Source organism: Cherax quadricarinatus, chromosome 81 (assembly GCF_038502225.1).
Source record: "Cherax quadricarinatus isolate ZL_2023a chromosome 81, ASM3850222v1, whole genome shotgun sequence".
Taxonomy (NCBI): Eukaryota; Metazoa; Arthropoda; class Malacostraca; order Decapoda; family Parastacidae; genus Cherax; species Cherax quadricarinatus.
In genome coordinates, this window is record NC_091372.1 from 2,753,617 (window position 1) to 2,779,590 (window position 25,974).

Here is a 25,974-nt window from a genome sequence, read left to right on the forward strand (position 1 = left end):
TGAGCTCGAAGTAGCGGAAATATTTGATTTTTACCATTGTTCAAGAGTAAACAAATCACACCACACGTCCAATACACGTCAGCTTGGGAGTCTAATGTTCTTTCACTAGTGCACTGATATTATTTATACCATTTTTACAATAATACCATTTTTACAATAATGGAAATGTTTCAGCACACAGTGGCTTCATCAGTCCTATACAAAGAAGAATGGTGAAGATCAGAAGGAATTTGAGGTAATCAATCCCTCAGCCTGGAGTCAATGTAATCTGTCCATCAATCTTGAAAGATTGATGGACTGATTGCATCAACTCCAGGCTGAGAGGGACTGATTACCTCAAACTCCTGATCTTTACCATTCTTCTTTGTATAGGACTGATGAAGCCACTGTGAGGCAAAAAAAAATTTCATCAATAAAGATACCCAAGTGTTGCACATGTGTGTAATTTATCAGAATGTGAATTACCTAGTGGTGTAAGATACATGACTCACGAAATTGTAATGACATGATTGCAAACAAACCATACCACAGGCAGGATTGAACCCACGGTCAGAGAGTCTCAAAACTCCAGACCGTCGCATTAGCCACTGGACCAGCTACCCACAATAAGATTCGTCCAACTAGGTATATTTCTACACCTATGCTAACCTTCCTACGGTGTAGAAATATACCTAGTTGGACGAATCTTATTGTGGGTAGCTGGTCCAGTGGCTAACGCGACAGTCTGGAGTTTTGAGACTCTCTGACTGCGGGTTCAATCCCGCCCGTGGTATGGTGTGTAAGATACAATTAATAGTTTAAAAGCTTATGATTGTTACATATTTTCATCTTTCACGTAAGTTGTTTCAGATTCTTGCTCCTTTGCTTTGCTTACACTGTTTACTTATCAAATTTTTTTTCAGCATACCAGTTATCTCCTGCCTAGGTAGGGTGACCAGAAAAAAGAAGAAACAGTGTTTTTCTTCTTTTACATTTAGTAATATATACAGGAGAAGGGGTTACTAGTCCCTTGCTCCCAGCATTTTAGTCATCTCCTATGACACATGGCTTACGGAGGAAGAATTCTTCTCTAATTCAAAATTCAAAATATATTTATTTTTAGCATTATGTGTGTGTGATCTGTTGTAGCTCTCCAGAAATTGTCATGTCGGGGTTAATATTTGAATTGTTGTGTTTTGTGTATGCAGTATGTACTGTAGTATGTGTGGGTAGTGTTTTGTGTATGTAGTATGTACTGTAGTATGTGTGGGTAGTGTTTTGTGTATGTAGTATGTACTGTAGTATGTGTGGGTAGTGTTTTGTGTATGTAGTATGTACTGTAGTATGTGTGGGTAGTGTTTTGTGTATGTAGTATGTACTGTAGTATGTGTGGGCACTTTAAAGTTACAGTAGGCACAAATATTTGAAGAGTGAGTCAGGAAATTGTAATAACTCATGTGCAAACACACCACAGAATGGGTGAGGCTTGAACCAATGGTTGAGTCTGGTATCAGAGTGAGTGATTGTTCTAGTGGTACATTTTTGTTGGGTTATGATGAGTTTGTTGTTATGGATCTCCATGTTTGTCTAGTCTAGGTGACGTACCGGTAGAATAAAGCGTAGTACACAGTAATTAGTGTTGTTCTTGGTGCAAAATACTGCATTGTGATAATAACCTCCACTCTCTAGGAAACTGCAGACAATACACAACTAACCCACACATAGGAGAGAAAAGTTTATGATGACGTTTTGGTCTGACCTGGACCGTGTACGTACAAGTCAGAGTAACACAAGAGGTGAGGGAGCTGGTATATATAGAAGAGAGGGACAAGGATGGGACAAAGAGAGAGGAAGAAAGAAGGAAATGGAAATATATGCTGGATGTGTTAATTAACATTAAGTTTACTGTCATGTGAATACCAGAAAATTTTGTCTCATAATACCTTTGTGAGTGTATTATTTGCTGTATCCTGTAGTTGTTTAGTTTTTAGGTTTATTGCCAAACAAAATAGGTTTTATCATGGTAGGTTTTATTAATCCTGGGTTTTCATTCAGTTATCACCATCAAGCCAACACCTTTCTAGTTGCACATTGACTATGTTGTTGATGTCAACTGGATGTGGAGTAGAGATGAAGGAGGTGTAGTCATTCACGAATAAAATTAGTTTAAAATTGAGATGTGTTTCTTAGGTTGTTGATGTAAAAGAGGAATAAAAATAGTGATAGTCACTGCCTTGTGACACAGTCATGTTCATGGTTGATTAGGTGAAGTAGTATCATTTATAATCAGGTGTTGGAGTCAGACACAGAAGTTGGACATTATGTAAGGTATTGTTGGGCCTCTGATTCTGTAATCTTCTAGTTTAAGAAGTAGGATGTTGAGCTCTACTGTATCACTAACATTAGCCCTTTCAGTGTCAGTCCTGTAAAATTACGGCTTGAGAGTCAGTGTCAGTCCTGTAATATTACGGCTTGAGAGTCAGTGTCGGTCCTGTAATATTACGGCTTGAGAGTCAGTGTCGGTCCTGTAATATTACGGCTTGAGAGTCAGTGTCGGTCCTGTAATATTACGGCTTGAGAGTCAGTGTCGGTCCTGTAATATTACGGCTTGAGAGTCAGTGTCGGTCCTGTAATATTACGGCTTGAGAGTCAGTGTCGGTCCTGTAATATTACGGCTTGAGAGTCAGTGTCGGTCCTGTAATATTACGGCTTGAGAGACAGTGTCAGTCCTGTAATATTACGGCTTGAGAGTCAGTGTCGGTCCCGTAATACTATGCCAATATTCTAGCTCCTTCAAATCTGGTGGAAGAAAGCTGGTAGGCCTACATATGAAACAATGGGTCTGCATGGTCAGTTTGCACAGTATAAAAAATCCTGCAGCTTGCAGTGCATAATGAGAAAAAAAAAAAACTCCGACTGTGTTTTTGGTTTAAAACACTGAATTTGCTGTGTATTTTTGTATGGTATTTATGGTTATATTCTCGTTTTCTTGGTCTCATTTAATAGAATGGAAGATATATTACAAAAATGGAGATGATTTTGATTGGTTTCACAACGAAAAGTACTTTGAAATTGAGCTCAAAGTAGTGGAAATGTCGATTTTTACCTATGTTGAAGAGTAAACGAGTGGACGAGTGTGGAGGGGTGGTTGTGGAGTGTGGAGGGGATAGTGGAGTAGTGTGGATTGGGGGCAAAAGAGGGTGCAAGGGAGAGAGGAGGAGTGTGGAGGTGTGGCAAGAGAGGGTGCAAGGGAGAGTGGAGGAGTGTGGAGGGGTGGTAGAGGAGAAGGGAGTGGATAGTGGAGGAGTGAGGAGGGGATAGTGGAGGAGTGTGGAGGGGATAGTTGAGGAGAGTGGATGAGATAGTAGATGAGTGTGGCGAGAAACCGTGGAGGGGATAGTCTAGGAATGTGAAATAGAGGTGCACCCTCTTTTGCCCCCAGTCCACACTACCCCACTATCCCCTCCACACTCCACAACCACCCCTCCACACTCCTCCACTAACCCTTGCACACTCCTCTACTACCCTCTCAACACTTGCCCAATATCTCCTCCAGAGTCCTGTACTATCCCCTCCACACTCCTCCAGTATCATTTCCACTCTCCCTTACTATTCCCTCCTAACTCCTCTAGTACCCCCTCCTCACTCCTACAATATACTCTTCACACTCTTCCACTACCCCCACTATACTACTCCACTATCCCCTACAAACTCCTCTACTATCCCCTCCACAGTAGTGTACTGTCCTCTTCCCATACGTCCAGTATCTCCTCCACACTCCTCGAGTATTCCCTCCACAATTCTCTTCTATCCCCTGCACTCTCCTTTACTATCCCCTCCACACATCTCCACTATCCCCTCCACACTCCTCCACTATCCACTCCATACTCCTCTACTATCCATCTTCACTCTCCTCCACTATCCTCTTCACACTCCTCCACTATCCCCTCACTCCTCTACTATCCTTTCCACACTCCTCCACTATCCCCTCCTCAGTACTCTACTATCCCCTCCACACTCATCCACTATCCCCTCCACACTCCTCCACCACCCCTCTTCACTCCTTGACAATCCCCTCCACTATCCTCCAATATCCTCTTTGCACTCCTCCATTATCCCCTCCACACTCCTCCAGTATCCCCTTCACACTCCTCCACTATCCCCTCCACACTCCTCCACTGTCCCCTCCACACTCCTCTACAATCCCCTCCACACTCCTCCACTACCCCCTCCACACTACTCCACCCCTCTACACTCCTCGACAGTCTCCTCCACACTCCTCCACTCTTCCCTACAGAAACCTCCACTATTCCCTCCACACTACTCCACTATCCCTCCACACTCCTCCACAATCCACTCCACACTCCACTATCCCCTCCTCACACCTACACCACCCCTCCACACTCCTCTAATATCGCCTTAACACCCCTCCACTGTTGCCTTCACACTCCTGCACCACTCCTCCACACTCCTCTACAATCCTCTCCATCCTCTCCCGCCACCCCTCCACACATCGCTACTAACCCCTCCACACTTCTCCACTACACCTCCACAGTCCTCAACTACCCACTGCACACCCCTCCATAATCCCCAACTCTCCTCTCCTCTACTATCCCCTCCACACTCCTCCACTATCCTCTCATCACTACTCCACCACCCTTCCACACTCCTCCACAATCCCTTCCACACTCCTTTACCACCCCTCCAGACTCCTCAGCTCTCCCTTCCTCCTCCTTTTGCCACCCTTCCACTCTCCTCCACCACCCCTCCACACTCCTCTACAATCCTATCCACCCTCTTTAACCACCCATCCACATATCTCTACTAACCCCTCCACACTCCTCCACTATCCCCTCCACACTCCTCCACCACCCCTCCACATTCCTCTATCCCCTCCACCCTCTCCACACTCCTCCACTATCCTCTTCAAACTCTTCCAATATCTCCTCCGCAGTCCTGTACTATCACATCCACACTCCTCCAATATCCCCTCCCCACACCTCCAATATCCCCTCCACTCTCCTTAACTATCCCCTGCACACTCCTCCACTATCCCCTCAACTCTCCTCCAATATCTTCTTCACACTCCTCCACTAACCCCTCCACACTCCTCCAATATCCCCTACACACACCTCCACTATCCACTCCACACTCCTCTACTATCCCCTCCACACTCCACCACCCCTCCACATTCCTCCACCACGACCCCTCCTCACTCCTCCACCACCTCTCCACACCTCTCCTCACTCCTTCACCATCCTCTGCACACTCCTCCTCAATTCCCTCCACACTTCTCCACTATCCCCTCCACTCTCCTCCACCATCCCCTCCTCACTCCTCCACTATCCCTTCCACACTCCTCTACTATCCCCTCCAATCTCCTCCAATATCCTCTTTGCACTCCTCCGTTATCCACTCCACACTCCTCCACTATCCCCTCCACACTCCTCTACTATCCCCTCCACACTCATCCACTCTCCCCTCCACACTCCTTCACTATCCCTTCTACAGTCCTCCACTCTCCCCTCTCCACACTCCTTCACTATCCCCTCCACACTCCTCCACTCTCCCCTCCACACTCCTTCACTATCCCTTCCACACTCCTCCACTATCCCCTCCACACTCCTCCACAATCCCCTTCACACTCCTCCACTCTCCCCTCCACACTCCTTCACTATCCCTTCCACACTCCTCCACTCTCCTTCACTATCCCCTCCACACTCCTCCACAATCCCCTTCACACTCCTCCACTCTCCCCTCCACACTCCTTCACTATCCCTTCCACACTCCTCCACTCTCCTTCACTATCCCCTCCACACTCCTTCACTATCCTCTCCACACTCCTCCACCACCCCTCCACACTCCTCCACCACCCCTCTGCACTCCTCCTCTATGCCCTCCACACTCCTTCACCAACCCTCAAAACTCCTCCACAATCCTCTCCACCCTCTTACACCACCCCTCCACACACCCCTGCTAACCCCTCCACACTACTCCACCACCCCTCCACTCTCCTCCACTATCCACTTCACACTCTTCCACAATCCCCTTCACACAACTCTACTATCCCCTCCACTCTCCTCCAATATCCTCTTCACACTCCTCCAATATCCCCTCCAAACTTCTCTACTACCACCTCGATACTCATCGAATATCCCTTCCATACTTCTATAATATCCCCTCCACACTCGTCCAATATTTCCTCCACACCCCCTACTATCACGACCACAGTCGTCTACTGACCCCTCCACTCTCCCTTCTAAACTCTTGCAATGTTCACTCCACACTCCTCCAACATCATCTCCACACTCTTAGACTATCCCCTCCACAGTCCTCCAGTATCCCTCCACGCTCCTCCTCTATCCACTCAATTATTATTATTTTTTTTATTATCACACCGGCCGATTCCCACCAAGGCAGGGTGGCCCGAAAAAGAAAAACTTTCAGCATCATTCACTCCATCACTGTCTTGCCAGAAGGGTGCTTTACACTACAGTTTTTAAACTGCAACATTAACACCCCTCCTTCAGAGTGCAGGCACTGTACTTCCCATCTCCAGGACTCAAGTCCGGCCTGCCGGTTTCCCTGAATCCCTTCATAAATGTTACTTTGCTCACACTCCAACAGCACGTCAAGTATTAAAAACCATTTGTCTCCATTCACTCCTATCAAACACGCTCACACATGCCTGCTGGAAGTCCAAGCCCCTCGCACACAAAACCTCCTTTACCCCCTCCCTCCAACCCTTCCTAGGCCGACCCCTACCCCGCCTTCCTTCCACTACAGACTGATACACTCTTGAAGTCATTCTGTTTCGCTCCATTCTCTCTACATGTCCGAACCACCTCAACAACCCTTCCTCAGCCCTCTGGACAACAGTTTTGGTAATCCCGCACCTCCTCCTAACTTCCAAACTACGAATTCTCTGCATTATATTCACACCACACATTGCCCTCAGACATGACATCTCCACTGCCTCCAGCCTTCTCCTCGCTGCAACATTCATCACCCACGCTTCACACCCATATAAGAGCGTTGGTAAAACTATACTCTCATACATTCTCCTCTTTGCCTCCAAGGACAAAGTTCTTTGTCTCCACAGACTCCTAAGTGCACCACTCACTCTTTTTCCCTCATCAATTCTATGATTCACCTCATCTTTCATAGACCCATCCGCTGACACGTCCACTCCCAAATATCTGAATACGTTCACCTCCTCCATACTCTCTCCCTCCAATCTGATATTCAATCTTTCATCACCTAATCTTTTTGTTATCCTCATAACCTTACTCTTTCCTGTATTCACCTTTAATTTTCTTCTTTTGCACACCCTACCAAATTCATCCACCAATCTCTGCAACTTCTCTTCAGAATCTCCCAAGAGCACAGTGTCATCAGCAAAGAGCAGCTGTGACAACTCCCACTTTGTGTGTGATTCTTTATCTTTTAACTCCACGCCTCTTGCCAAGACCCTCGCATTTACTTCTCTTACAACCCCATCTATAAATATATTAAACAACCACGGTGACATCACACATCCTTGTCTAAGGCCTACTTTTACTGGGAAAAAATTTCCCTCTTTCCTACATACTCTAACTTGAGCCTCACTATCCTCGTAAAAACTCTTCACTGCTTTCAGTAACCTACCTCCTACACCATACACTTGCAACATCTGCCACATTGCCCCCCTATCCACCCTGTCATACGCCTTTTCCAAATCCATAAATGCCACAAAGACCTCTTTAGCCTTATCTAAATACTGTTCACTTATATGTTTCACTGTAAACACCTGGTCCACACACCCCCTACCTTTCCTAAAGCCTCCTTGTTCATCTGCTATCCTATTCTCCGTCTTACTCTTAATTCTTTCAATTATAACTCTACCATACACTTTACCAGGTACACTCAACAGACTTATCCCCCTATAATTTTTGCACTCTCTTTTATCCCCTTTGCCTTTATACAAAGGAACTATGCATGCTCTCTGCCAATCCCTAGGTACCTTACCCTCTTCCATACATTTATTAAATAATTGCACCAACCACTCCAAAACTATATCCCCACCTGCTTTTAACATTTCTATCTTTATCCCATCAATCCCGGCTGCCTTACCCCCTTTCATTTTACCTACTGCCTCACGAACTTCCCCCACACTCACAACTGGCTCTTCCTCACTCCTACAAGATGTTATTCCTCCTTGCCCTATACACGAAATCACAGCTTCCCTATCTTCATCAACATTTAACAATTCCTCAAAATATTCCTTCCATCTTCCCAATACCTCTAACTCTCCATTTAATAACTCTCCTCTCCTATTTTTAACTGACAAATCCATTTGTTCTCTAGGCTTTCTTAACTTGTTAATCTCACTCCAAAACTTTTTCTTATTTTCAACAAAATTTGTTGATAACATCTCACCCACTCTCTCGTTTGCTCTCTTTTTACATTGCTTCACCACTCTCTTAACTTCTCTCTTTTTCTCCATATACTCTTCCCTCCTTGCATCACTTCTACTTTGTAAAAACTTCTCATATGCTAACTTTTTCTCCCTTACTACTCTCTTTACATCATCATTCCACCAATCGCTCCTCTTCCCTCCTGCACCCACTTTCCTGTAACCACAAACTTCTGCTGAACACTCTAACACTACATTTTTAAACCTACCCCATACCTCTTCGACCCCATTGCCTATGCTCTCATTAGCCCATCTATCCTCCAATAGCTGTTTATATCTTACCCTAACTGCCTCCTCTTTTAGTTTATAAACCTTCACCTCTCTCTTCCCTGATGCTTCTATTCTCCTTGTATCCCATCTACCTTTTACTCTCAGTGTAGCTACAACTAGAAAGTGATCTGATATATCTGTGGCCCCTCTATAAACATGTACATCCTGAAGTCTACTCAACAGTCTTTTATCCACCAATACATAATCCAACAAACTACTGTCATTTCGCCCTACATCATATCGTGTATACTTATTTATCCTCTTTTTCTTAAAATATGTATTACCTATAACTAAACCCCTTTCTATACAAAGTTCAATCAAAGGGCTCCCATTATCATTTACACCTGGCACCCCAAACTTACCTACCACACCCTCTCTAAAAGTTTCTCCTACTTTAGCATTCAAGTCCCCTACCACAATTACTCTCTCACTTGGTTCAAAGGCTCCTATACATTCACTTAACATCTCCCAAAATCTCTCTCTCTCCTCTGCATTCCTCTCTTCTCCAGGTGCATACACGCTTATTATGACCCACTTCTCGCATCCAACCTTTACTTTAATCCACATAATTCTTGAATTTACACATTCATATTCTCTTTTCTCCTTCCATAACTGATCATTTAACATTACTGCTACCCCTTCCTTTGCTCTAACTCTCTCAGATACTCCAGATTTAATCCCATTTATTTCCCCCCACTGAAACTCTCCTACCCCCTTCAGCTTTGTTTCGCTTAGGGCCAGGACATCCAACTTCTTTTCATTCATAACATCAGCAATCATCTGTTTCTTGTCGTCCGCACTACATCCACGCACATTTAAGCAACCCAGTTTTATAAAGTTTTTCTTCTTCTCTTTTTTAGTAATTGTATACAGGAGAAGGGGTTACTAGCCCATTGCTCCCGGCATTTTAGTCGCCTCATACGACACGCATGGCTTACGGAGGAAAGATTCTTTTCCACTTCCCCATGGACAATAGAAGAAATAAAAAAGAACAAGAGCTATTTAGAAAAAGGAGAAAAACCTAGATGTATGTATATATATATATGCATGTGCGTGTCTGTGAAGTGTGACCAAAGTGTAAGTAGGAGTAGCAAGATATCCCTGTTATCTTAGCGTGTTTGTGAGACAGAAAAAGAAACCAGCAATCCTACCATCATGCAAAACAGTTACAGGTTTTTGTTTCACAGTCATCTGGCAGGACGGTAGTACTTCCCTGGGTGGTTGCTGTCTACCAACCTACTACCTCAAGTCTCCTCAAATATCCCCTCAACGCTCCTTCACTATCCACTCAACACTCCTTCACTATCCCTTCAACACTCCTCCACTATCCGCCCAACACTCCTCCACTATCCAATCGACACTCCACCACCAGCCGTTCACACTCGTCCACTATCCCCTCCACACTCCTCCACTATCCCCTCCACACTCCTCCACTATCCCCTCCACACTCCCCCACAATCCCCTCCACACTCCTCCACTCTCCCCTCCACACTCCTTCACTATCCCTTCCACACTCCTCTACTCTCCCCTCCACACTCCTTCACTATCCCCTCCACACTCCTCCACCACCCCTCCACACTCCTCCACCAACCCTCCACACTCCTCCACCACCCCTCCAGACTCCTACACAGTCCCCTCCACACTCTTCCACTATCCCCTATACACTAATCCATTATCCCCTTCATTGTCCTCCAGAATTACCTCCACACTCCTCTACTATCCCTTCCACACTCCTCCACCACCTCTCCACACCCCTCAGCCATACCGTGCACACTCGTCCTCTACCCCCACCACACTCCTCCACTATCCCCTCCACACTCCACCACCACCCCTCTACACTACACACCACCACCACCCCTCTACACTACACACCACCACCACCCCTCTACACTCGTCTGCTATCCCCTCCACACTCCTCCACCACCAATTCACATTCCTCCACTACCCCTTCCACACTGCTCCACTATCCTCTTCACATTCGTCCAATATCTCCTCAACAGTCCTGTAATATCACCTCCACACTCCTCCAATATCTCCTCCACTCTCCTCCAATATCCTTTTCACACTCCTCCATTATCTCCTCCACACTCCTGCACTATCCTCTCCCCACTCCTCCACTATCCCCTCCACACTCCTCGACAGTGCCCTCCACACTCTTCCGCTATCCCCTCCTCACTCCTTTGCCACCCCTCCACACTCCTCCACTATCCCCTCCATATCCTACCACCCTCTCCCCACTCCTCTCCTATTCTTTCCATACTCCTCCACAGACCCCTCCACACTCCTCCACTATCACCTACACACTATCCATTATCCACTTCACACTCCTCCACAGTTATCTCGACACTCTTCTACTATCCCCTCCACACTCCTCCACCTGCTCTCCACACTCCTCCACCATCCCCTGCACACACCTCCACAATTCCCTCCACACTCCTCTAATATCCTCTCCACACTCCTCCACTACCCCTCAATATTTCTACACTATCCTCTCCACTCTCCTCCAATATCCTTTTTGCACTCCTCCATTATCTCCTCCACACTCCTTCACTATCCTCTCCACACTCCTCCACTATCCTCTCTGCACTCCTCAACAATGCCCTCCACACTCCTCCACTATCCCCTCCTCACTCCTCCACCACCACCTCTATACACTCCTCCTCCACCCCTGCACACTCCTCCACTATCCCCTCCACCCTGTTTTGCTACCCCTCAACACTCGTCTACTATCGTCTACACAGTCCACCACTACCCCTCCACACTCCTCCACACTCCTTCACTATCCCATCCACACTCTGCTGCCACCCCTCCACTCTCTTCCACTATGCCCTGTACACTCCTCCACCACCCCTCCAAACTTCTCCACAATCCTCTCCACACTCTTTTGCCACCCCTGAACACACATACCTACTAACCCCTCCACACTCCTCCACCACTCCTCCACCGTCCTCCACTATCCACTGCACACTCCTCCACAATCCCCTCCATACTCCTCTACTATCCCCTCCACTCTGCTCCAATGTCCTCTTCTCACTCCTCCAATATCCCCTCCAAAGTCTTCTAATATCCCCTCCACACACTATCCCCTCCATGCTCCTCCACCATCCTCTCAAGACTCCTCCAATATCCCCTCAACACTCCTTCATTATCCCCTAAACGCTCCTTCACTATCCCCTCAACACTCCTTCACTATCCCCTCCACATTCCATCCCCATCCCTCCACATTCCCTATCCCTTCCACACTCCTCCACTATCCTCTCCACACTCGTCCAGTATCTCATCCACAGTCCTTTACTATCCCCTCCACACTTCTCCAATATCCCCTCCACACTCCTCCACTATCCCCTCCACACTCCTCCACTATCCCCTCCACACTCCTCCACTATCCCCTCCACACTCTTCCACCACCCCTCAACACACCTCGACTATTCTTTCCATACTCTTCCGCAATTCCCTCCTCACTCCTCTATCATCCTCTCCACACTCCTCCACCACCAATTCACACTTCTCCTCCACCCCCTCCACACTCCTCCACAATCCTATCCACACTCCACCACCACCCTTCCACACTCGTCCAATATCCCTTCCACACTCATCCACAACCCCTCCAAATTCCTCTATCCCCTGCACAGTCCTTCACTACCCCGGGTACACTCCTCCACTAGCTTCTCCATGCTCGTCCAATATCTCCTCCACACTCCTCCAATATCCTCTCCACTCTCCTACAATATCCTCTTCACACTCCTCCACTATCCCCTACAACCTCCTCCACAATCCCCTCCTCACTCCTCCTCTGTCGCTTCCACACTCCTACACTATCCCCTCCACACTCCTCCACTATCCCCTCCACACTCCTCCACCACGACTCCACATTCCTCTATCCTATCCACACTCCTCCACTATCCCCTCCTGACTCCTGCACTATCTCTTCCACACTTCTCTTCTCTCCCCTCCACACTCGTCTACTCTCCTCTCCACAATCGTCCAATACCTCCTCCACACTCCTCCACTATCCCCTCCACACTCCTCCACTATCCCCTCCACACTCCTCTACCACCCCTTCACACTGCTCCACCATCCCTCCACACTCACCAATATCCTATCCACACTCCTCCACCATCCCTCATCACACATCTACTAACCCCTCCACGCTCCTCCACCACCTCTCCACTCTCCTCAACTACCCACTGCACACTCCTCCACCACCCCTGCACACTCCTCTACTATCCCCTCCACTATCCCCTCAACCCTCCTCCACTATCTGCTCAACACTCCTTCACTATTGTCTCCACGCTCCTCCACTATCCCCTCAACACTCCTTCAGTACCAGCTCAACACTCCTCCAGTATCTGCTCAACACTCCTTCACTATCCCCTCAACACTCTGCTATCACCCCGACACTCCTCCTAAGTCGAACAAAGGAGCTGCCGACCTCGATATAATCGCCAACTATGGCAGAATTTTTTAACTTTTCAATCATCAAATAAATCACATTTTCATTTATAGATTTAAATGCATAGATTTCTCTAAAACTTGTGCAGTGGTCGCTGTTGCCCGGCGGTGAGAGTAGCGACTCTCATTGCTGAGCTCCAGGTATTAAACCCTGCACATTACTATAAAAAAATTTCTCTCTTTGTGTTTTGACACATTGCCAGATTCCATGTTTGCTTTCAAAGTCAAGGTTTAAAATAAATATGGCTATTGATGGAAATACACAGGTTTTCCACACAGTGATTCACACGTAGGCATTCCTACATATTTTTAAAAAAATACCGAAATATCAAATTCATTAATCTTCTTATTGCTGCTAAAACACACACACACACACACACACACACACACACACACACACACACACACACACACACACACACACACACACACACACACACACACACACTCACTCACTCACTCACTCACACACACACACACACACACACACACACACACACACACACACACCTGAGAACAGCATTCCGATACCTTAGTAAGGAATCGTTCAAGACACTGTACACCGTGTATGTCAGGCCCATACTGGAGTATGCAGCACCTGTTTGGAACCCGCACTTGATAAAGCACGTCAAGAAACTAGAGAAAGTACAAAGGTTTGCCACAAGGTTAGTTCCAGAGCTAAGGGGAATGTCCTATGAAGAAAGATTAAGGGAAATCGGCCTGACGACACTGGAGGACAGGAGGGTCAGGGGAGACATGATAACGACATATAAAATACTGCATGGAATAGACAAGGTGGACAAAGACAGGATGTTCCAGGGAGGGGACACAGAAACAAGAGGCCACAATTGGAAGTTGAAGACACAAATGAGTCAGAGAGATATTAGGAAGTATTTCTTCAGTCATAGAGTTGTAAGGCAGTGGAATAGCCTAGAAAATGACGTAGTGGAGGCAGGAACCATACACAGTTTTAAGACGAGGTTTGATAAAGCTCATGGAGCGGGGAGAGAGGGGGCCCAGTAGCAACCGGTGAAGAGGCGGGGCCAGGAGCTAAGACTCGACCCCTGCAACCACAAATAGGTGAGTACAAATAGGTGAGTACACACACACACACACACACACACACACACACACACACACACACACACACACACACACACACACACACACACACACACACACAGATTTAAGGAAGTTTTTACAGTAGAGACAGGAAGGGCTGTGGGAAGACAGCACAGAAGGGAACATCAAGAGGGAATATACCAACAAGTGTTGGATGACATACGAACAACTGAGGAGGAGGTGAAGAAGCTCTTAAGTGACCTTGACACCTCAAAGGCGATGGGACCGGACAACATCTCCCCATGGGTCCTTAGAGAAGGAGCAGAGATGCTGTGTGTGCCTCTAACCACAATCTTCAACACATCCCTTGAAACTGGGCAACTACCTGAGAAATGGAAGACAGCTAATGTAGTCCCCATATTTAAGAAAGGAAACAGAAACGAGGCACTAAACTACAGACCTGTGTCTCTGACATGTATTGTGTGCAAAGTCATGGAGAAGATTATCAGGAGGAGAGTGGTCAAACACCTGGAAAGGAACAAGATTATAAATGAAAACCAGCATGGGTTCATGGAAGGCAAATCATGTATCACAAACCTCCTGGAGTTTTATGACAAGGTAACAGAAGTAAGACACGAGAGAGAGGGTTGGGTAGATTGCGTTTTCCTAGACTGCAGGAAGGCCTTTGACACAGTTCCCCACAAGAGATTAGTGCAGAAGCTGGAGGATCAGGCACACGTAAAAGGAAGGGCACTGCAATGGATAAGGGAATACCTGACAGGGAGGCAGCAACGAGTCATGGTACGTGAAGAGGTATCACAGTGGGCGCCTGTTACGAGCGGGGTCCCACAGGGGTCAGTTCTAGGACCAGTGCTATTTTTGATATATGTGAACGACATGATGGAAGGAATAGACTCTGAAGTGTCCCTGTTCGCAGATGACGTGAAGTTGATGAGAAGAATTAAATCGGACGAGGATGAGGCAGGATTGCAAAGAGACCTGGAGAGGCTGGACATGTGGTCCAGTAACTGGCTTCTCGAATTCAATCCAACCAAATGCAAAATCATGAAGATTGGGGAGGGGCAAAGAAGACCGCAGACAGAGTATAGGCTAGGTGGACAAAGACTACAGACCTCACTCAGGGAGAAAGACCTTGGGGTGACCATAACACTGAGCACATCACCAGAGGCACACATCAACCAAATAACCGCTGCAGCATATGGGCGCCTGGCAAACCTGAGAATAGCGTTCCGATACCTTAATAAGGAATCGTTCAAGACACTGTACACTGTGTATGTTAGGCCCATACTGGAGTATGCAGCACCAGTCTGGAACCCACACCTGGTCAAGCACATCAAGAAGTTAGAGAAAGTACAAAAGTTTGCAACAAGGCTAGTCCCAGAGCTCAAGGGAATGTCGTACGAGGAAAGGTTAAGGGAAATCGGACTGACGACACTGGAGGACAGAAGGGTCAGGGGAGACATGATAACGACATACAAGATACTGCGGGGAATAGACAAGGTGGACAGAGATAGGATGTTCCAGAGAGGGGACACAGGGACAAGGGGTCACAACTGGAAGCTGAAGACTCAGACGAGTCACAGGGACGTTAGGAAGTATTTCTTCAGTCATAGAGTTGTCAGCAAGTGGAATAGCCTAGCAAGTGAAGTAGTGGAGGCAGGAACCATACATAGTTTTAAGAAGAGGTATGACAAAGCTCAGGAAGCAGAGAGAGAGAGGATCCAGTAGCGATCAGTGAAGAGGCGGGGCCAAGAGCTGAGTCTCGACCCCTGCAACCACAATTAGGTGAGTACAATTAGGTGAGTACACACACACACACACACACACACACACACACACACACACACACACACACACACACACACACACACACACAACACACACACACACACACAACACACACAACACACACAACACACACAACACACACAACACACACAACACACACAACACACACAACACACACAACACACACAACACACACAACACACACAACACACACAACACACACACACACACACACACACACACACACACACACACACACACACACACACACAACACACACACAACACACACACACAACACACACACACAACACACACACACACACAACACACACACACACACAACACACACACACACACACACACACACACACACACACACACACAGGGTCAGGGGAGAGATGATAACGACATATAAAATACTGCGCGGAATAGACAAGGTGGACAAAGACAGGATGTTCCAGAGATGGGACACAGACACAAGAGGTCACAATTGGAAGTTGAAGACTCAGATGAATCGAAGGGATGTTAGGAAGTATTTCTTCAGTCATAGAGTAGTCAAGTCGTGGAATAGTCTAGAAAGTGAAGTAGTGGAGGCGGGAACCATACATAGTTTTAAGGCGAGGTATGATATAGCTCATGTAGCAGGGAGAGAGAGGACCTAGTAGCAATCAGTGAAGAGGCGGGGCCAGGAGCTATGACTCGACCCCTGCAACCACAAATAGGTGAGTACAAATAGGTGAGTACACACACACACACACACACACACACACACACACACACACACACACACACACACACACACACACACACACACACACACACACACACAACACACACAACACACACACACACACACACACATGGTACGTGGCGAGGTGTCAGAGTGGGCACCTGTGACCAGCGGGGTCCCACAGGGGTCAGTCCTAGGACCAGTGCTGTTTCTGGTATTTGTGAACGACATGACGGAAGGAATAGACTCTGAGGTGTCCCTGTTTGCAGATGACGTGAAGTTGATGAGAAGAATACACTCGATCGAAGACCAGGCAGAACTACAAAGGGATCTGGACAGGCTGCAGACCTGGTCCAGCAATTGGCTCCTGGAGTTCAATCCCACCAAGTGCAAAGTCATGAAGATTGGGGAAGGGCAAAGAAGGCCGCAGACAGAGTACAGTCTAGGGGGTCAGAGACTACAAACCTCACTCAAGGAAAAAGATCTTGGGGTGAGTATAACACCAGGCACATCTCCTGAAGCGCACATCAACCAAATAACTGCTGCAGCATATGGGCGCCTAGCAAACCTCAGAACAGCATTCCGACATCTTAATAAGGAATCGTTCAGGACCCTGTACACCGTATACGTTAGGCCCATATTGGAGTATGCGGCACCAGTTTGGAACCCACACCTAGCCAAGCACGTAAAGAAACTAGAGAAAGTGCAAAGGTTTGCAACAAGACTAGTCCCAGAGCTAAGAGGTATGTCCTACGAGGAGAGGTTAAGGGAAATCAACCTGACGACACTGGAGGACAGGAGAGATAGGGGGGACATGATAACGACATACAAAATACTGAGAGGAATTGACAAGGTGGACAAAGACAGGATGTTCCAGAGATTGGACACAGTAACAAGGGGACACAGTTGGAAGCTGAAGACACAGATGAATCACAGGGATGTTAGGAAGTATTTCTTCAGCCACAGAGTAGTCAGTAAGTGGAATAGTTTGGGAAGCGATGTAGTGGAGGCAGGATCCATACATAGCTTTAAGCAGAGGTATGATAAAGCTCACGGCTCAGGGAGAGTGACCTAGTAGCGATCAGTGAAGAGGCGGGGCCAGGAGCTCGGACTCGACCCCCGCAACCTCAACTAGGTGAGTACAACTAGGTGAGTACACACACACAACACACACAACACACACAACACACACAACACACACAACACACACAACACACACAACACACACAACACACACACACACACACACAGATTTAAGGAAGTTTTTACAGTAGAGACAGGAAGGGCTGTGGGAAGACAGCACAGAAGGGAACATCAAGAGGGAATATACCAACAAGTGTTGGATGACATACGAACAACTGAGGAGGAGGTGAAGAAGCTCTTAAGTGACCTTGACACCTCAAAGGCGATGGGACCGGACAACATCTCCCCATGGGTCCTTAGAGAAGGAGCAGAGATGCTGTGTGTGCCTCTAACCACAATCTTCAACACATCCCTTGAAACTGGGCAACTACCTGAGAAATGGAAGACAGCTAATGTAGTCCCCATATTTAAGAAAGGAAACAGAAACGAGGCACTAAACTACAGACCTGTGTCTCTGACATGTATTGTGTGCAAAGTCATGGAGAAGATTATCAGGAGGAGAGTGGTCAAACACCTGGAAAGGAACAAGATTATAAATGAAAACCAGCATGGGTTCATGGAAGGCAAATCATGTATCACAAACCTCCTGGAGTTTTATGACAAGGTAACAGAAGTAAGACACGAGAGAGAGGGTTGGGTAGATTGCGTTTTCCTAGACTGCAGGAAGGCCTTTGACACAGTTCCCCACAAGAGATTAGTGCAGAAGCTGGAGGATCAGGCACACGTAAAAGGAAGGGCACTGCAATGGATAAGGGAATACCTGACAGGGAGGCAGCAACGAGTCATGGTACGTGAAGAGGTATCACAGTGGGCGCCTGTTACGAGCGGGGTCCCACAGGGGTCAGTTCTAGGACCAGTGCTATTTTTGATATATGTGAACGACATGATGGAAGGAATAGACTCTGAAGTGTCCCTGTTCGCAGATGACGTGAAGTTGATGAGAAGAATTAAATCGGACGAGGATGAGGCAGGATTGCAAAGAGACCTGGAGAGGCTGGACATGTGGTCCAGTAACTGGCTTCTCGAATTCAATCCAACCAAATGCAAAATCATGAAGATTGGGGAGGGGCAAAGAAGACCGCAGACAGAGTATAGGCTAGGTGGACAAAGACTACAGACCTCACTCAGGGAGAAAGACCTTGGGGTGACCATAACACTGAGCACATCACCAGAGGCACACATCAACCAAATAACCGCTGCAGCATATGGGCGCCTGGCAAACCTGAGAATAGCGTTCCGATACCTTAATAAGGAATCGTTCAAGACACTGTACACTGTGTATGTTAGGCCCATACTGGAGTATGCAGCACCAGTCTGGAACCCACACCTGGTCAAGCACATCAAGAAGTTAGAGAAAGTACAAAAGTTTGCAACAAGGCTAGTCCCAGAGCTCAAGGGAATGTCGTACGAGGAAAGGTTAAGGGAAATCGGACTGACGACACTGGAGGACAGAAGGGTCAGGGGAGACATGATAACGACATACAAGATACTGCGGGGAATAGACAAGGTGGACAGAGATAGGATGTTCCAGAGAGGGGACACAGGGACAAGGGGTCACAACTGGAAGCTGAAGACTCAGACGAGTCACAGGGACGTTAGGAAGTATTTCTTCAGTCATAGAGTTGTCAGCAAGTGGAATAGCCTAGCAAGTGAAGTAGTGGAGGCAGGAACCATACATAGTTTTAAGAAGAGGTATGACAAAGCTCAGGAAGCAGAGAGAGAGAGGATCCAGTAGCGATCAGTGAAGAGGCGGGGCCAAGAGCTGAGTCTCGACCCCTGCAACCACAATTAGGTGAGTACAATTAGGTGAGTACACACACACACACACACACACACACACACACACACACACACACACACACACACACACACACACACACACACACACACACACACACACACACACACACACAACACACACACACACACACAACACACACAACACACACAACACACACAACACACACAACACACACAACACACACAACACACACAACACACACAACACACACAACACACACAACACACACACACACACACACACACACACACACACACACACACACACACACACACACACACACACACACACACAACACACACACACAACACACACACACACAACACACACACACACACAACACACACACACACACAACACACACACACACACACACACACACACACAGGGTCAGGGGAGAGATGATAACGACATATAAAATACTGCGCGGAATAGACAAGGTGGACAAAGACAGGATGTTCCAGAGATGGGACACAGACACAAGAGGTCACAATTGGAAGTTGAAGACTCAGATGAATCGAAGGGATGTTAGGAAGTATTTCTTCAGTCATAGAGTAGTCAAGTCGTGGAATAGTCTAGAAAGTGAAGTAGTGGAGGCGGGAACCATACATAGTTTTAAGGCGAGGTATGATATAGCTCATGTAGCAGGGAGAGAGAGGACCTAGTAGCAATCAGTGAAGAGGCGGGGCCAGGAGCTATGACTCGACCCCTGCAACCACAAATAGGTGAGTACAAATAGGTGAGTACACACACACACACACACACACACACACACACACACACACACACACACACACACACACACACACACACAACACACACAACACACACACACACACACACACATGGTACGTGGCGAGGTGTCAGAGTGGGCACCTGTGACCAGCGGGGTCCCACAGGGGTCAGTCCTAGGACCAGTGCTGTTTCTGGTATTTGTGAACGACATGACGGAAGGAATAGACTCTGAGGTGTCCCTGTTTGCAGATGACGTGAAGTTGATGAGAAGAATACACTCGATCGAAGACCAGGCAGAACTACAAAGGGATCTGGACAGGCTGCAGACCTGGTCCAGCAATTGGCTCCTGGAGTTCAATCCCACCAAGTGCAAAGTCATGAAGATTGGGGAAGGGCAAAGAAGGCCGCAGACAGAGTACAGTCTAGGGGGTCAGAGACTACAAACCTCACTCAAGGAAAAAGATCTTGGGGTGAGTATAACACCAGGCACATCTCCTGAAGCGCACATCAACCAAATAACTGCTGCAGCATATGGGCGCCTAGCAAACCTCAGAACAGCATTCCGACATCTTAATAAGGAATCGTTCAGGACCCTGTACACCGTATACGTTAGGCCCATATTGGAGTATGCGGCACCAGTTTGGAACCCACACCTAGCCAAGCACGTAAAGAAACTAGAGAAAGTGCAAAGGTTTGCAACAAGACTAGTCCCAGAGCTAAGAGGTATGTCCTACGAGGAGAGGTTAAGGGAAATCAACCTGACGACACTGGAGGACAGGAGAGATAGGGGGGACATGATAACGACATACAAAATACTGAGAGGAATTGACAAGGTGGACAAAGACAGGATGTTCCAGAGATTGGACACAGTAACAAGGGGACACAGTTGGAAGCTGAAGACACAGATGAATCACAGGGATGTTAGGAAGTATTTCTTCAGCCACAGAGTAGTCAGTAAGTGGAATAGTTTGGGAAGCGATGTAGTGGAGGCAGGATCCATACATAGCTTTAAGCAGAGGTATGATAAAGCTCACGGCTCAGGGAGAGTGACCTAGTAGCGATCAGTGAAGAGGCGGGGCCAGGAGCTCGGACTCGACCCCCGCAACCTCAACTAGGTGAGTACAACTAGGTGAGTACACACACACAACACACACAACACACACAACACACACAACACACACAACACACACAACACACACAACACACACAACACACAACACACAACACACAACACACACACACACACACACACACACACACACACACACACACACACACACACACACACACACACACACACACACACACACAGTGTACTAAACAAGGCAAGACTTCCCACCTCTACACACACAAACACTCACTCTCATAAACACACACACACAAACACACACACACACACACACACACACACACACCAAATGGTAACTAACACACACACACACACACACACACACATACACACACTTGCATGCACATAGAACAGGTCAAGTGTCTAATCGACATGTGCCTAGGACCAAATGGTAACTAACACATGCATATACATATACACACATATACAACAGGCCTAGTGTCTAATCGACATGTGCCTAGGACAAAATGGTAGCTAACACACACACACACACATTAAGACAGACATAGTTAGGAAAAAGTGTGTTTTCTGCTCGTCCCATAGAATTTCAACCATTTGAAATATTACATACGTACATACATGCAGAGAGAGCATGGTACTTATTGTCAGTGTGTATAAGTCACACACTGACGATTACAGGAACAAAATGCTCGATCTACTTAATGACCCAGATACCTACAAACCTCTCACAGCTAACCAAGTGGACAACCTTACTAAAACTTTTCTTCAAAGGACTCGCCGCATTCTGAGGAACTCAGAACAAGGGAAGAAACTTCTGCACACCATACCCAGCAACCCCAGACCTGTAATAAAGTTGGTAGAATTACCGACAATATGTAAAGTAAAAGGACACAAGTGCAACTAATGTGACATTTTATTGTGGCAACGTTTCGCTCTCCAGAATGTATGGCCTGCCAAAAACTCACAAGCCTGGTATCCCACTGAGGCCCATATCCTCGGGAATAGGCAGTGCTCCCCACCAGCTCTCAGGAATTCTCGCAAAACACCTCTCTAAACTCTTGGGCACTATCAGTCCAGCACATCTCAAACACTCGGGTGATCTTCTCAATCGCATTCGCAACATCAACATCAGGAACAAGAAACTTTCCAGCCTTGACGTGACTTCCCTATTCACCAAAGTACCTACTACACAAGCCATCGATCTCTTGCGCAGGAAAATTGACGATTCACTTGATCTTCCTATTCCAGCCAGCGATTTCATCGACCTTGTTGAACTATGTGTTGGCTTTACGTGTTTCTCTTTCGAAAATCACCTCTTTCAGCAGACTTTTGGACTACCCATGGGTTCACCACTCAGTGCAGTCCTGGTGAACCTATACATGGAACATCTAGAAGCCGAATGTTTCTCCACCATTATTCCTTCATCTGTCACCTGGCTCCGTTATGTTGACGACATTCTCCTCATAACTCCTAGATGCTTCGATGTTCAAGCTCTCCATGACAAACTCAACCAGGTCGAGTCTTCAATCCAGTTCACCCTTGAAGAAGAAGAAGAAGTCAACAACGCTCTTCCTTTCCTTGATGTTCTTTGCAAAGCTGACCACGAACTTCGTTTTAAAGTCTATCGAAAACCCACCAACCAAAACGATCTTCTCCACTTCTACTCTCACCACAACACCAAAACTAAACGTGGTGTAATTATAGACTTCTTCCTGCGTGCACTCAGAATCTGCAGCAATGAGTTTCTTGAGGAAGAATGCACTATAATTGAATAAGTACATATTTTCTAAACTCCACTATCCTCGTCACTTCATCAGAGACTGCAGACGACGGGCATTAAACATCTTCAACACACCCAGAGAAGACACTGCTGAGAAGAGATACATAGTCCTCCCCACCAACTCCATTGCCAAACACGTTTCCAACATCTTTTCCAATACCTCATTCCAAGTATCTACCTCCACAATCACGACCATCAAGGACATTACCAGTGATAGACAGGACAAGCTCCACCCTCTGCAGGGGTATACATAATCCCTTGTAATGACTGCAACAAATTATACGTGGGCGAAACATCAAGGGACCTCCAAACACATATTTCAGAACACCAATACGCAAGCGGGTCTGACGATACAAGGAATGCCTGTGTACAACACCGTAATTCACACAACCACTTGATAAACTACAGAAACTCAAGACTTATCGCCACAGACGACAACACTCAGTACTGAAGAATCCTGGAATCATCACTTATTCTATATCCGACAACTTCAACCAGAATAGTGGCTTCTATAACATAGCTGAACCACTTGCGAAGAAACTTCTTCATCACTATCCCACATAAGAACACTGTAGAAGGTCTGCTCACAAACTTATCCAATCTCCCTTCCAAGCTACCCAAGATTTTAGACTCTATAACCCCACTCGGTACATCATCAGATGCAGCATTCTCCACCTGACCTCAGCATTCTGAACCTGACTATAAATACTCGCATACCTTCCACCCCAGGTAGATCTGTTTGTGACTTGAAAAAGCCCACTGTGTGGGCGAAACGTTGTCAATAAAGGATCACATTATACTGCATATGTGTTTATATTTCCATTGTGTCGGTATTTTATACCATTTATTTCCACCTAATCTTTTTGTTATCCTCATAACCTTACTCTTTCCTGTATTCACTTTTAATTTTCTTCTTTTGCATACCCTACCAAATTCATCCACCAACCTCTGCAACTTCTCTTCAGAATCTCCCAAGAGCACAGTGTCATCAGCAAAGAGCAACTGTGACAACTCCCACTTTATGTGTGATTCTTTATCTTTTAACTCCACGCCTCTTGCCTCATACAACCCCATCTATAAATATATTAAACAACCATGGTGACATCAAACATCCTTGTCTAAGGCCTACTTTTACTGGGAAATAATCTCCCTCTTTCCTACATACTCTAACTTGAGCCTCACTATCCTTGTAAAAACTCTTCACTGCTTTCAGTAACCTACCTCCTATACCATACACCTGCAACATCTGCCACATTGCCCCCCTATCCACCCTGTCATATGCCTTTTCCAAATCCATAAATGCCACAAAAAACTCTTTAGCCTTATCTAAATACTGTTCACTTATGTTTCACTGTAAACACCTGGTCCACACACCCCCTACCTTTCCTAAAGCCTCCTTGTTCATCTGCTATCCTATTCTCCGTCTTACTCTTAATTTTTTCAATAATAACTCCACCATACACTTTTCCAGGTATACTCAGCAGACTTATCCCCCTATAATTTTTGCACTCTCTTTTATCCCCTTTGCCTTTATACAAAGGAACTATGCATGCTCTCTGCCAATCCCTAGGTACCTTACCCTCTTCCATACATTTATTAAATAATTGCACCAACCACTCCAAAACTATATCCCCACCTGCTTTTAACATTTCTATCTTTATCCCATCACTCCCAGCTGCTTTACCCCCTTTCAGTTTACCTACTCTAATAATTATGTAAGTGTATTATTATAAGTGCTTTTGTATGTGTATTTTGTGCGGGTGTGAAACAGATTTATCTAATTTACATTATTCCTTATGGAAACAAATTCGTTCATTAACGGCACTCAAACAGCCTTCTGGAAGGAATTATGGCTGAATTTCGGGGTACCACTGTACAGTGCTGGCACTCTGAAGGAGGGGTTTGGGATATTGACAGTTTAGAGTGACATATAAACTGTCATATCTTCATTCCTCTGTAAAGACAGTGATATGTGTGAATGATGATGAAAATGTTTCTTTTCTTAGGGTCACCCTGCCCAGGAGGGAGACATCCAGTTTAAAAAAAAAAATCTATAAGCCAGTGGTTAATATAGATACAGTATTATTAATATATAGTTGGTTGTAGCATATATCAAAAATACAATATAGTTTATTTTGAAACAAAAATTTTAATTTGATCATTGTATTGCTTTGCTTAACCCGTAAACGGTCCAAGCAGATCTACGTTCACATGTGTAGTGCTACAAAAGTAGATCTACGTTTTTTTACATATTTTCAAATATAACAAAAAAAAAAACTAGATCAAAGTTTTTTTACACATTTTCAAGTGTAAAAAAAACTAAAAGAAGATCTACTTTTTTTACATACTTTCAAATGTTGAAAAAACGTATATATAGGTTTGGACCGTTGACAGGTTAAATCTTGTACATTAGCTTTCGAATTAAAGAACAAAAAGTCCCAATACCGAGACTGGAACTATAAACTAATAACCTGCACATGGAAAACAGAAACTCATGGCGACGTTTTGGTCCAAGTTGGACTGAAATACCGTCATAAGTTTGTTTCTCTTGTGTGTGGGTTATTTTTGTTGAGAGAATTAATTAATTCACCTTAAAATACAAGTGTATGAAAAAGATGTATTCTTTGTACCAGCTTCACTTGCTTTTGATGACGAGTGCGAGACCT

The 25,974-nt window shown here is 46.0% G+C and overlaps 1 protein-coding gene across 1 annotated transcript in view; it reads left to right on the plus strand.

Moving 5' to 3' along the window:
• Positions 1-25,974, plus strand: part of LOC128699781 (KICSTOR complex protein SZT2) — an 807,931-nt gene that overhangs the window by 422,612 nt on the left and 359,345 nt on the right.